The sequence below is a fragment of the Pinus tabuliformis genome, chromosome J, assembly GCF_031772625.1.
Source record: "Pinus tabuliformis cultivar Carrire ecotype Pingquan chromosome J, CPIR1, whole genome shotgun sequence".
In the NCBI taxonomy this organism is placed as follows: Eukaryota; Viridiplantae; Streptophyta; class Pinopsida; order Pinales; family Pinaceae; genus Pinus; species Pinus tabuliformis.
Window position 1 is genome coordinate 941,555,700 of NC_142295.1, and position 13,140 is coordinate 941,568,839.

A 13,140-nucleotide genomic window follows, 5' to 3' on the forward strand; every position below is an offset into this window, starting at 1 on the left:
CTAAGGCATTGGTGATTGTAAGGGATAGCAAAGAATGCAGGATCTCCATCAAACCGTAAATTCTTAGGATTTTCTAGTTTTGAGAAGAATAAAAGTGTGCGCATATCACTGGTGACATCATTGTTTGCTTTATTTAAAAAGCCCTCAAAAGCCTATGTTAATTTGTTCTACTTCATAGGACAAATTCGCAACAACGTCTAAATACTGACGAAGTATAAATGGTGAGCGCATTAATTTCAATGGTATCCAGAAATCCTCCTTTGAAATTCTTGTAAAAGACTCAACCTTGAGCTCATCATTTTTTTGGGGTTCATTCATTTCAATTTTCAACACATTAGGAGGAGAAAATTCTCATGATGGAGCATGGTAGTTTTTAATTTATGATGAGATATAATAAGTGGTAAGAAAGTATTTATTTAATATTTTAAGAGTTAAATTTTAAGTTACAACATGTGCTCTCTTCATAAAAAGGAAAATGTGGAAGAAGTGGATTCAAGGTTTCCATCTTCACCTTTTTGGTATTTAAAATATGTGCCACTTTTATTTACCATAAAGCCTTGAACATTAATGTAATGAAGTTCAGTTACAAAGTGATGATGATAAGGGTGAAACAATTATGAAAGACACGAGAGTAAGATTTGAAAGTCAATAAAATTATCTAGGTTGAATACTTAAAAGTTATTGGGTCAATTCAAGAAAGTTATAGAAATTTTTGAGATTTTTTTATATAATGTGTCAAGTTAGAAGTGAATTTGAGAGTCAAAAGTATTGAATGTAAAAGGGTCCATTTTCGGTTGTACCAATACCCAAGGTCCATTAATGCAGAATTGAAGCCTGATACCCAAACTCTGGTCAAAGTGTTGTAAAGACAATTTGAAGAGACATTGCAGTTGTTGCAGCAAAGGAAGCAGAGGAGGAAAGGAGTGTTCATAATGAAGGTTCAAGTGAAGTGAACCATTGGCCAAGTTCAGAGGAGATAACTTGGTAAAGTGATTCAATTGCAGGTTATAGTGAACAAGGTGAAGTTCACAAAAGGAGAAGAATATGAAGATGCAGATTCCAGAGAAAGGCCATGATGATGCTATAGTAGTTGGCATTGGTGATGAAGAGAAAGAGATCGTTGAATTAAAGGCACGACTTGATGTGTTAATGGAGTTGTTACAAAGACAGAGACATGGATGGGTAATAAAGTGAACAATTAAATGGCCAATTAAACAGTTGATGGAAAGAAGACTGAAGCACAAACTAAAAGTTTTAGAAGCAAAGAAACTCCAGACAAATATATACATTTGTGAACCAGAGCAAGGACCATTGTTGGGTGACGACGATGATGATGTGAACGTGGGTTTGATTCCCACAAATGGAACCATAAATTATTTTGAAGAACAGTTATTGAAGACTATTGTGCAGATTGAAAAGAGGTCAAAACAACCTAAGGATGATGAATGTATGGATATGGACACCAATAAGAAAATTGAAGAAGATGAGGAAGAGTCAGTGGAAAACTTGAAGGATTGTATGCTACATAAGGAAGGGATGCAGGAAGTCATAAGAGAGACCTCCAGGTCTCATGATTTTGAAACTAATACTTATTTTGTGTTTGCAGGTAGTGGAGAATCACAAGAAATTGAGAGTAAGCTGGAAATTAAGGAAGCTCAGGAACCATTGGAGGAACCTATGCAAGTATACAAAGGCATAGATATGGAGGTTGTTGCTGCAGAAATGGATTTTTTAGAGGATTGGTTGGACAATCCAAAGAACAATTGTGAAGCAAATGAAATGATGATGGACTGCAACAATTTCATAGAGGATGAGGACAAGGTTTCAATGAAGAAAATGTAGCAGCAAAGTGGCAATAATGAGGACGACTTCCAAGAGAAGAAGCATAGAATGATAGAAGATGAGTGCTACCCTAGTGAATTCATGGAGGAAAAAAATCATTTAAAACAAAGAATGGGTGATTTTTACAAGCAAGAAGACAAGTTAGACATGGCAATTGAAAAGATTAGAAGATTTATGGTGAAAGTGTCACAAAAGAGACATATTGCAGGAAGGAAAGAAGATGGCAGAAGCTTGTTAATGACAATAGAACAAGCATATATTAGCAAGGAGAAGGGAGAATTTCAACATAAAGTTTGGAAGCGTGGAAGACAAGAAAAGACAGCCACAGAATATCAACAACATAACAAAGTACATTATCAACGACAAACTAAATTTTGGGATCTAGGAGGATTTTTATCAGTTATGAAGATTGATGGTTGGAAGACCATGATCTTTTACCTGGGGATTCTGATGCAGGACCATCTAACCTCGGTCAATTGTTTATTAGAGGAGTTAGTTTGTAAAGTTAGGATTTAATTAATTAATTAATGTATTTTCCTATAGTTTTTAAGAGAAAATGATAATTCTTGTAAATAGGAGAAGACTTGAGAGTATTGTGGAAGGTTTGAGAAGATTATGAATTAGTTAGCTCTTATCTAGGGATAATGGATTGGATGAGATATTTTAGGGATCAAAAGAGATATTTTGGGAGTTAGTTTAAGAATCTAGAACCTACCTTGGGTTCTAATCCATTTGTATAAATTGAGGTGAGTCATGAGGCATGTATCTATGTAGAAGTGTGTGAGTGAGTGTGGGGAATGACAGGCCAATCATTGGGCCAATAGTTCTCTTGTAATTATTTATTAACTAATTAAATCTTATTTTTTATGTGCTTATGTTCGTTGTGTGATCTTCAGTTAGTTTTATATGATGTTTGTGTAAGATCCTATGGTTAATTGACCTACGTCATTTGGACTCATAAAAACATCAAACAACGATGGACTAGTCAAACATGACGAGACCAAACCACCCCTTCTTAGGGTTTGTTAAAAATAATTAGATGGATTCATCTAAAGGATGAAATTATAGATCAATCATATGTTATCCTCCTCAAGCTTGTCAAAAATAAAGAGGTATTTGTCAGAAATGACTAGAAAATTGGGAAAACATGGTACTTAACCTATTAATGCAGTGATTCACTCTTCAACATGACACTCTTCCACTTCATCTTTGTAGTTGTTGGGTTGGGAAATCTGCTCACCTCTTTGGTTCATTATACCATATTTAAAATCCTTCATCATCGTTTTTGGGTCAATGCCGCTAACTCCATCTAGTGTTGCTGATATTTTCAAGAGAAATCCCTCAATTGACATCTGCTATGATACTCCTAAGCCTTCATTTCATGTATGTCTCACCTGAAACTTCTTTGCATCAACATTATTCCACCTCAAATCTTGATACCCATTTCGTGTCGTTGATGGGGGATATATCAAGGCCCTCCTATGATGGGTAGCTTCATGTAGACATCAACTCATTATCTAGGAAGTGAACTTAGAAACTCCCTTCAATTCCTTCAATTTGCAAAGATCAATGGCAAGTTTCCTCACTTTCAGCGATTTGTTTACATCATTAGCCTTTGACTAAAAGATTCTGTGTGGTGTTCGACTTCAGCTCATTTATTCACACCACGTAGGTTGTACTATAGTACCTTAAGATCCATTATCATTATCGATGGTTTCTCTTGCACACGTTAACGGCTTACATCATTGGCAAGTAATCAAAGGGTGTCTACCATGCTTAACTTCAACTCATTTATTCACATGGTTACACTCATACTATCGAGTGATATATTTAATGAGATAGAAGACCTCGGATCTAGTTTCATTCATTCAGGCTGCTATTTCAAGATTCATACTAAGATCATAGAGTATGATGGCTATGATCATACAAATAGTCATCCAAGCATGGGTCCACACTTTTTCATCAATGAACGAGACTTTTTCATCATTGTGCATGTAATATTGGCTTATATGTTGTGCATGGGTATTCCTCCCTCAGAAACGATATCATGATGAAAATATGTATTGTAACATATAATGATATTGACCAACTTTTCCTTGATCTGAGCTTGTCACAAAGTAAAACAGTTTTGTCCTCAACCACTACTTATGACTTTGTACTTTAGGGGGGAATCTGTTACATACCATTTCATCACATCAACTCAAAAGGCCTAAAAAATTGGATCAATCAACATCGTAAATACTATTTCATTATCCCTTTGCAAATCCCTAAGCATGACCTCTCCAAAAAGCCTGAGTTTTTGGGACAAATTGCTCAAAAACTCTATTTTTATCCCCAATGGACCTTGCCTCCTTAGCCATTTGCATTCAACACATGTTGCATGCTTGTCCACTTGCGATGATCATCACTTGTTACTCCCTTCTATAGGTGCGATGATTCTATAAATTCAGGAAAATTAAAAAATATCTCTGAAGCTTCCTCTTCCAAAAGCTTCCAAGGTAGTTTTAACTATTTACCATGGATATAGAACTCAAATCCTATCTTGAAGACCTTATCTCTTATCCCTTGAGCTCATCTTCCCCTCTTAAGTGGATACCAAACTTAGATTGGTAATTAGTTAAGAATTTTGAAATTACCACACTCCTATAAATTTACTGCCTCCCATAAGGTTTGTGTGGGCTTTTGGAGATTGATTGTTCCTTCAAGTTGTTTCTTTAAGGTTAAAGGAGTCACCATATTCATGCATTAGGGATTATGTCGAGGTGTGCTTTGTGACAAGGAAGGACAAGTCAACTTGGAGAGACATCTACAAGATCAACTTCTATTTATGGTTGTAAACTCTCTCCTATATTTATTAATACAAAGTGCATCGTGTTTTCCTATATGTGTTGTGTTATGTTTTCACTCATGTATTTCAATTCCATGTTGATTCATTCAATAGAGATGTTATATTATGCTACATGGATGTTGTGGATCCTTCGCTTGTTTTAGTCGTGTGTGCAGGTTCTAATTATAGCACTTGGATTTAGAATTGGAGCTTCCAAGCGAGGAGGAAAGAAATGTTTGCTATTGATTCTAGGTAGGGTTCTTTCCCATACTCTAATTTCTCTAAGGATAACTTAATGTTTTTTATCTTTTGTTTTTCTAGATCAAACCACTAGATCTAGGGAATTCACCTTTGTCTATAATTGTGAAAAGTCTCCATAGCATATAGATATATGCTTGTTTTGAACAAAAAATTAATAAAACATTATACAATGTTGAAATGAATTATTTTATTTATTTATGATCCAAATCACATTTATTTATGAATTTGGTTTTTTATTTATTAAAAAGTTTATACACTCTCTCTCATATTTGGTTGGATGGAAATAGAAAACCTATATCCATAAGATATAATCCATCCCTCTCCACATTACAATGTTAATATGTGCCCCTCTCATATTTGGTCGAAAGCAGAAAACATATATCCATAGGATATAATCTCTCTCTATGATACACATTGAATTATTTTTTTTACTAATATTTTTTAAAATATTATATCTATTTGTATGTCTTTATATATGTATGTATAGATTGAATTATTACTTTATTAATTTCTTTTTAAATGTTACATGTCAACTTCGTATTAAACATTGAAGGAATTACAAATCTCCCTCATAATTTGAATTAGAAAGAACCTATTAATGGAATAAAAACTCTCCCTCTCTTTATATGTGTGGGAGAGAGAGATATATTAAACTCTTTTATTAAACATGTATATTGAAATATTTGATTTATGATCCACATTAAACCTTTTTTTTTGTTCACATCCTTAAAATATTATATATCACCTGCATATTAAGAATGAAATAAATTATTAGATTCCTCACGATGGAAAGTGAAAATATAAGAACTTTATAATTTAAATTATTTTATTTTCTATTTGTAATTTCATATAAAATTATGTTATTTAATATGGAAATTGAAATATTTTATTTATGGCTCACCCTATTTTTGTTCCATTTTAAATATTTCATGTCAACTCAACATAAAATGAATAAAATCTCATACAATATCAATAATATTATTTTGGAATGCCATTTATAAACTCCATATTACGTCGTGAAGGAATTACATCTCTCCCTCATACTAAAAAGTGTATATATATATATATATATTTCTCTATATGAAGTTGTTGTAAAATTGAAATATGTTATTTATAGCTAGCATTGATTTGTTTTGTAACTTACAAAAAAAAAAAAAATGTTTATAATTGCTTTATGCTTTGGAAATGTAATTTCTTCCCTATTCAATAAGAAGTTAACATATAGCATTTAAAAATAATATTGATATGGAAGTATAAAATAATTAAATATATATATAAACACTAAAATGTGAATATTTATTTATAAAGATAGAATATATATATATAAAGAGAGAGGGGATATTATTGCGTTTATTACATGGAATTGCTTCCATTCTTTTCATGATGTTGACACATAGCCCATATATATATATATATATATATATATATATATATATATATAGATATATGGGTTATGTGTTGACTCCATGTCAAGAATGGAAGAAATTCCATATGATAAATAGAGTAATAATTTTTTTATATGTTAATATCACTTCTATAAGCACTAAGAAGAATCAAATCTCTAAAAATATAAATCTTTCTTCAAGTTCTATAGTCTAAAAAAAGTTTGCACCTTTAAGAAATTTGATCCCTCTCTACAATTGATAGATTAGAAGTTAACACGGATCTATGCTGGTATAAATTTCGCATATCTATATATTAGAATATTCTTATTTTTAATTTTATTAAACCTATGATACATAGAGTTACATATATATGTACTTGTCATATTTCACATGCTTTATAATTTTTGAATGAGATATGCATAGCATTGATTATTTATTATTGGAATTTTTTTACAAGTTTTATAGTTTTATAATTTTTTTATTTTTGAATATGATTACCAATATGAATCATTATATATACATACAATGTTATTCTTATTTTTTATTATATATTTGTTAGTTAATTTTTGTAAGTTTTTATATGCTTATTAATTATGGTGATAAGCATGTCTGTTTTGAAATAGGGCTTCTGAAATTTCAATTTAATGAATGGTATGGATTTAACCTTCATGACTATTATAGAATATTATGAGTAGTAATCACAAATCAAAGGTTGATATTTCCATGATAAGAAGTTATTCTCTTTCATTCCTTTCAATAAAATTTATTAATTAAGAAAAAAAAAAAAAAAAAAAAGCATATCAACAAGTGTCATATGAACATGATTCAGGATTGGTTGTGCATTGGTATTGCTAATCTATGGTATTGTAACAAATCTTATTGACAGATTAAGAATCTAAATGGTAAGGTGGGGATGAATCTCCATTGTTATGAATCTCCATGGTTATGAATTAGCCTAATTAGCCTAATTAAGCCCCTAATAATATTTTAATGTGTAAATAACATCACTTTTGGTGACAAGCCCACCAAACAGCTCAATAATTGAACAATAAGCAATCCAAAGTTAGCCGAAATGATAGAATAATGGTCAAGAAGATCGTTGGAAGCCCTGAATGAGTCCTCATAGTTCCATGATGAAGAGGAGGGCTCCAAAAATGATGATCAAGGGGGTGTCCCCTTGATTTCCAAGAAAAACATCTCGTGGTGCTCCCAAGTGATTGTGGGGCACAATCATGTTAAATTTTCAAATTGTTCTATGTTGTATCAATTACTTTAGCCCAATTCAATAATTCAATTGGTAATCTTTCCAATCATCAATATTAATTGAAGATATAACAACAAATGCAATGACAAAGGAGACAATCAACACATCAATAATAGACACCAGGTTTGGTCAAAGACTAAGGAAAAACCCAATATGGGGAAAACCCTTTGGTTCTTTATTTAGATTGTCATAAAATGTTCAGAAGAGAGTACAATGAGCCCAATACAATATCATCCAACAAAACAACCCAATAACATTCATAAATATGGTTCCAGGATCATAATATATCAGAGACAACTTTTCCTCTTTGCGATCAACTTCGATGAACGTTCAGATCTCATTCAAACTTCCAGGTCGCATGGAAGAGGAGTTGTGCGAGCGATTGAAGCCTTCCAATCGCTCCCTTGAGCCTGCAAGACAACAAGTGTGGTCAAATTTGCTCTATGACGAGCCAACGATTATAACCCAGAAACCCTAAAATAGATGCGAGCCTCAGACCCTGTGATTTCGAACCTTGGTGAACTTGTTTTATCGTCCCAGCCTCAAACCTGTGTGAACCAATAAATGAAGAAGAGAAAAAGAAGATGCTTGGTGATGTCCAAATGAGCTTAAGGTCACTTGCATTTATAAGCTTTCAAGGGTGACCAATTTACCATTAGGTTTGACTTGTCCAATTGTGCATATGTGGGCTTTTCTTCATAAGTACACTTTTCCTTGTCCAAATTTGATGATCTTTAAGTCGATTTTGGTCCTCTCGAAAAGAGGAATTTAATACAATCATCATCTCCATCAAATGAGTTGTAAAAAGTGGATTTTGATCTTAATTTCATAATTTAACACTCCCTCTCAACTAGGGAGAATTCCACCTGTCAATATCTGACCATCGATCAACATGTCATCTTGTCATCATATCATGTCTCATCTCTGCTCAACTCTATCTGCTGAAACGATATTGAATCTAAAGAAGAAGAATCATCGAGGAGCTAAAGCTACCACCCTCTACATCGTCGAAGAGCATATCTCAATTCGAAACCACATCGAGGAGCACATCTCAACCTAGAGTCTCATAACGGAGCTAAATATCTCTGAACCCATATCGATCAATAGTTGATATAGGGGAGCACATCTCAACCCATCCTATTTCCTACCGATATTCCCAATAGTGACCTTCAAGATTCATGTGGTAGAACACCTGCATCATAATCTGAGCTTGGGCTAGATACCCGACATACCAAAAGGTAAGGATCACGTGCCCCAAACCTCCTCAACCGGTTTGCCAAACGAGGAGGGAAAATCCCAACAAGCCCAGCTTGTGGGTATGATGCCAACTAGGGTATACTCTGCAAAGACCAATATAGGAGAGAAACATCTCTAACCCTATGGGTAACATATAGGGGTGCTACTCTATTGTCTAGAGATCCCTCAATCACAGGAGCCCTCTATCTCAATTCCACACTCTAGGAGCTCAAACAGGAGGGACAACTTGGCTCAATGTCCTCTATCTCAATTACACTTTAAATTTTTTATGCCCTAAGTATACACAATCTTTTTTAAAATAATGATTATTTAACCATTTTTAAGTTAGGAAAATTAATATTTCAATACACATAAAATAATTGTCATCTAAAATTAATAATCTTAAAAACTCTACAAAAAATGCGCATTTTGCATATAAATATAATTAAAAATTATATATTTCGGGACCTTTTTGCTAAAAATGATATGTCAAATATAAGAATTTTATGGAAAATTTGAATAAAAAACGTTTGAAAAATAACAAATTTTATGAAATTTTTATGAATTGTAATAAAAAAAAATGATGACATTTGAAAAAAAAAATTATTCAAATAAAATTTTAAGTAATAATAACAAAAAAAATAAAAACATACCATTTAAAAGAAAAATAAATATTAGAAACATAAAAAAATTTAAAAATATAGAATACAATTAAATTAAAAAATATAAACATTAAAAATTAAAAATTAAAATAATAGTAAAAAAACATTTAAAAAAAATTGAAATTAAAAACATTAAAAATAAATTTCAAAAATTAAAACATTTAAAAAAAAATTAAAAGCTAAGAAATAAAAACTATTAAATAATGCTTTATATATATATATATATATATATATATATATATATATATATATATTGCAGCACCTCAAGCAATATATATAGATTCTAGAAATCAGGCAAGGCCCCGCCCAGGGGCTCAAGACCCCTCAAGCCCGTCGGTGAGCCTTTCCATGCAGCAACCCCTGCCTAGGGTCCTGAACGATCACAAATTTTTTTTAATGCTAATTATAATTTTTTTTTTTTATTTGTTTTAATGTTTTATATTTCTTAATTTTTTTTAATTTGTTTAATTGTTTTAAAATGATTTTTATAATTGTTTAATTTTTTTTTTTTGATGATGATGATGATGGTGATGATGATGATGATGGTTAACATCCACTGAGACCAAACGATGGTCTATCGGACCTAAAGAAACAAATTATTTCTTTTGGTTTAAGATTTTATTCCTATGCTCAAAAAGCTTAGAGAGAAGCCTCTCGAGCTCACTATAATTTTGACATTGTAAAATGCTAGGAAGGTCGGTATTGTAACAAAGATTGTGAAATTGAGATCTAATGTAGTTGTACGCGGGGCACTCTAAGAGGAAGTGGTTTTCATCCTCGATGTTCCTATTTTCACATATATGGCAGATCCTTTCCATCCATGGCGTTTTAGGAACTGCCCAACGACCTGTTTCACTATGGAACTCATGAGAATTCGTTCTAATCTTTGTTATATTAATTTTCTTCTTTGAGCTAGTTAAAATAGAGAGATACTTTTGATCTTCTAGGGTGGGGTTGATGACCTTCTTATAATAACTTAATTTTCTTTTAGCCACTAAATCTTTCTCACGCCACATTTTTTCTTTGAACTTAGAAGTAGCAATATCTTTAATGTTATTTATGTTTTGCAATGCATCATTTTCGTTGATCTCCCAATAGTTTAACCAGGCCCTTGTGTCTTTATGCCACCCTCGATTGAGCCTTAGGTGGTTTTGGCTGGAATTTAAAGCTAGCTTAGGACGTCAATGATCATCTATGTTATTGATTTTGTGCTTGTACAACAGAAACCTAAGCATAGCTAGGCTCTCAATAGGGGAAAGACCTGCTTCTATAAGGAGAATAGGATAGGGTGTATTACTTTTAATTTTCAGGTTATAATTTATAAAACACTTCTGGATTTGCTCAATCTTTCTCCATGATTCTCTGGAGATGCTGCAACCCCAAACCTCACAACCATATAAGATAACAGGAGTGACTAAAGTTTCAAAGAGGAACTTCTTTTTATCCCACATTACAAGATTTGTTGTTTTACAATTATTTTCAAGACCAAAATAAGCTTTCCACCCCCCATTAATCCTTTTCTCAATGCTATGGTTCCAGTTGAGCCTGTGATGAATATCAATTCCTAAGTACTTGTAAGAATACACTTCCTCCAAGTTATTATTGTCATACATAAAATTAGCGTAAGTGTCCTTCTTGGATTTGATAATCATAACTTTTGTTTTGTTAGTGTTAACAGTCATACCCATGGTAGAGCAGAAATCCTTAAGAAGCCTGAGTTGTTTATCAAGATCAGATGGGCACCTTGCCAAAAGAACAATATCGTCAGCATAAAGAAGAAGGATGACGACTATCCCAGCTAATATCGTGCCATCACATCCTGCTTCCTCTAAATAGCCTTCGAGCTTATCGATGTAAATGCCAAATAGAGTAGGGGAGAGGGGGCAACCTTGTTTAACTTCGATGTTACACTTAATATCTTTCGACCACCCCTCATTGCTCTTTAGCTTGGCAATTACATTCTCGTATAACCTTATAGCGGCAGCTCTCAACTCGAGAGGAACCTTTAGCTCTTCTAATCTATTCCAAAGGTTGTATCTAGGAACCTTATTGAAAGCCTTTCTAAAGTCCACAAAGCAACAAAATTGCTCCGCAATGATCCTAAGGGTAACAAGGTGGTCTGTTGTTGAGTGATGCCTTCTGAAACCTGCTTGGCCTTTAGCCCGCTTACCTTCACTTTCAAGCCATATGCTTAACTTCTTTTCCAAAATACTACCATATAACTTGGCTAAGAGAGGGCTGATCATAATTGTTCGATTTAGAGGGGTTATTTGTATCCCCACTTTTAAAAATAGGGATAATGAGGCTCTCAGTCCAAGGTTTAGGGAACCCTTGCTTGACTGCTTGATTGAAAAGCTTGTGGATGTGGGGGATGAGGACAAGACCTCCAAGTTTTAAGATTTTCGCCTCGTAACCTTCAATGTCCTTAGCTTTCCCATTAGCGAGGCAATTAACCCCAAACTTAATGTCTTCTAAAGAGGAAACTTCTTTTGTTGTGAGAAGGGTTTCCAAATTATCCATGACATTTGGAGATTCATAAAGCTTTTTAAGATAAGAATTCCAATCATGAAGAGCAATTTTATTATTATCCTTAATCTTCCTAGTCAGAATCTACCTCCAAAATTTCTTAGGAGCTACCTTAGAGAGGTGTAAGAGATTCTCCTGTCTTTGACGAATGTACTGCCTCTTTTTCCTTTTAGTTAGGGCTTTGTATATTTTTATCTTGTCCATTTTAAGAGATTCATCAACAACTTCCTTAATTGCTCTCCTCGCACTTTTGCAATCTTTGTCATACCATGGATTGGTTTTGCTATTTCTTTTTTTATTTGAAACTTCAATTGAGAACTTGTTAATAGAATATGAGAGGGTTGTAGTAAAATTATGATAGAAGTCTTCTATGTTGTCTATACTAGATAAAGGAAGCAAATTAGTTTTTAATTCATTTAGAAAGAGATCATTTTTATTTCTATCAAATATTAAGTTCTTTTGGCTGTAAGTATTATTTTCTATGGGAACTCTATGCATGACAAAATTGAGAGTTATAAGTAAAGGCCTATGATCAGAGTCAGGTTCGTGGTCATTTAAGATGTCAAAATTTATTATTTCATTGTATAACGGGAGATCGAAAATAACGTAGTCTACCACGCTGCTACAAAGTCCATGGATGCAGATCATCTTGCTAGAATTGGGCCACTTCTTTAGACCGTTCCAAATTATGAGATCTTGAGCACTACAGAGCTTCACTAGCTCCAACCCAAACAAATTTTCCCCGAGGTCTTCAGAGCTCCTTTTGTACCTGCTAACCAGAGTAGGGTCTTCGTCTAACCAAAGAGGATTAGGGTTGGAATGATTGCTTAGAATAATAGCTTGGTTGTTTGAAGTTCGAGCATTAAAGTCACCTATTAAAAGGATATTACCGTCATTCCTTAGGCTAGAAATATCATTCTCTAAACCATTGTAAGGGTTAGTTTTATCTAGATTCTTCTTCTTATAGAAGTTAGAATTGATGGGGGGAAAATAACATATTGCTATGTACGACCTTTTATTATTAATGTCTTTGATCTCTATCCAACTATATTGGTTGTGAGGGTCGTTTTTATAAATCCTAACATGAGGGGATATGTTCTTCTTAATGTAACAAGCTATTCCCCCAATGCCTCTACA